This window comes from Sorex fumeus, unplaced genomic scaffold (assembly GCF_029834395.1).
Source record: "Sorex fumeus unplaced genomic scaffold, SorFum_2.1 ptg000037l, whole genome shotgun sequence".
In the NCBI taxonomy this organism is placed as follows: Eukaryota; Metazoa; Chordata; class Mammalia; order Eulipotyphla; family Soricidae; genus Sorex; species Sorex fumeus.
Genome location: NW_026606094.1, coordinates 11,450,482 through 11,452,877, shown reverse-complemented (window position 1 = coordinate 11,452,877; position 2,396 = coordinate 11,450,482). Strand labels below are relative to the sequence as shown.

At 32.7% G+C, this 2,396-nt stretch overlaps 1 non-coding gene across 1 annotated transcript; it reads left to right on the top strand.

The window, feature by feature from the left end:
• Positions 1–1,062: 1,062 nt before the first annotated feature.
• On the top strand, positions 1,063–1,169 carry LOC130027953 (U6 spliceosomal RNA). Its single transcript, XR_008793137.1, has one exon. It is a non-coding gene; the product is annotated as a U6 spliceosomal RNA (small nuclear RNA).
• The last annotated feature ends 1,227 nt before the right edge of the window (positions 1,170–2,396 follow it).

Sequence of the window (2,396 nt, the reverse complement as noted above, 5' to 3'; positions counted from 1 at the left end):
TGCTGCCCAAAATCTTAATATTAATGAAAAGTTCAGCTATAATTTCAAATTAACATCAGGTTCCCAAGCTTTTCTCATTATTCATTGCTGTTAATAACTAATGGTCACAATAAAACCCAGGAAGGTGCAAAAAAACCTTTTGAGGTTAAACTCAAGAAAAATCTTTGAGAAATTCAGCAAGGTCTACTATTGAAATTTTTAGTTTGTCTTCATTATTGCCAAGAGACTTTGCTTGAGAAAGCTAAGAACCTTTGGTAACTTAAATTGTGAGCTTTAATGTCATTAATTGCATTTTTAATATTCATACTGTAAGGGCATAACTTACTTTAACAAAGCACTAAAAGTTTTAGAAGTTCAAAAGAAGGAAAGGAATTGCCAATACCGTGGTCAAAATTCAGTATGTTAAAGGTCAGTTGTCTGTCTCCCAAAGGGCCAGCTTGGGTTGACCTCTATTAATGTACTACAGTCTAATCTCCAGTCCTCACTGTTTTGTTTCTAGGAGCTTGAATTTTGTGTATATACTAAAAGCAATTCATATTAAATGAGAGTTTTGGTTCCTCCAGAGTGAGTTTTATGTAAATGAGTTTTTAAAATATTTAATTTATTATAGTTATGTAAGAAAAGATTAGCTCTTTATAGCTTTCAGTTCATTTATAAGTATTATTATCTTATGTATAAAGCTAGGAAATTTTCATAGTCACTTTAAAGGAGATCTGAAATTATCTAGAACTAGCAATAAACTTTATTAATCAAGCTCCTTTTAATATATTGAACTGCATGAATATGTTGAATATACTTCATTTCTTTCTATGCACACATAAATTATCTAACACACTCTCTCCAGCATTTAAGCACTAGTTAACTTAACAAACTCTTAAAGAGATTTTCTTGAAAATTTCCTGAATGTTCAAACACAATATGAGAATTAATTGTATTCTGTCTAGATGGACCATACTAAGTCAGTCCTCAATTAGAAATGTTCGAATGGTTTTAAAGGTTTGATCTCTCACCCTCGTCTGTCTTCAAATTGTATGCATTTTTATCTTCTAAAAGATTGACCTAGTGCTCGCTTTGGCAGCACATATACTAAAATTGGAACGATACAGAGAAGATTAGCATGGCCCCTGCATAAGGATGACACGCAAATTCGTGAAGCGTTCCATATTTTTAAAATTTGTAAGTCTACAACTGTACCTCATGGTGTTTCATTAATAAAAATTTTAAAAAAATAAAAGATTGACCTATTATTCCAAGAAGTTAAAATCTCATTTAGATTACAATCACTTAATATAGCAAAGATACAAATTCTTTGTAAGTGTACCAATATAAATGTTATATTTTATACTTTTAAACAATTCTATGGGCTGGTGCGACAGCACAGCAGTAGGGCGTTTGCCTTGCTGGCAGCCAGCCTGGCCGAGTCAGGTTCGATTCCTCTGCCCCCTTCAGAGAGCCCGGCAAGCTATTGAGAGTATCTCACCCGCACGGCAAAGCCTGGTAAGCTACCCGTGACATATTCTATATGCTAAACACAGTAACAAGAAGTCTCAAAATGGAGACGTTACTGGGCCCGCCCGAGCAAAATCGATGAAACATTTCTATAATTAATTCTAAGTCTTCCCATATACAAAAAAGTCTTATCCATAAGGGAAATGCACCATTTCACAAAACTTTAAGGTTATAACCCCACATAACTCTTGGAATTAATTTCTTAGCTAGAATTAAAGTTTCCTGCTTTCCCCATTATTCTGGGATTTTTAAAAAATAAAAAAAAATTAGATAAATTGGATATGACAGAGTTCTGTATTCCAATTCCCATTTACAATTTAACTAGGACATTTGATCTATCATAAAATCCTGTCCTGAATTCGTATTTACATTTTTCTAGTTATATTGATGTGTAACCTACTTTTCCTGTACCCTTGGCATGGATTATCTAAGAAAGACATTTTACTCAATATAAAAATCCTCCTAAGAGTATATGAAATACATAACATATATGATAGTGCATCTATCCATATCCATATGTACATATACTTATATAGCTCTATATTGTAAACATGATACACATTATATAACACCTATATACATAAAGATTTATGTTTATGGTATATATGTATGTGTGTATATAAATACATACTTCTTTCAGCAATATGTCTGTTTAGATGGATGTTTGGTTCTTGAGACACAGATTACAACATTCATGCCAACTTCACTGGGGATATTGAATCCCAGTCAATAAAAAAGAATACTTGTGGGAGAAGGAAGGAAAAATGCAATTGGAAACAGGCACAGGGACGTCATAACCAGTTTTGAAAAGTTTTATTCTCGAATTTGATTTGTTGGTAAATAGGTGTTTAAATTTGTTAATCTATGGATTGCTCGAGCGGGCCCAG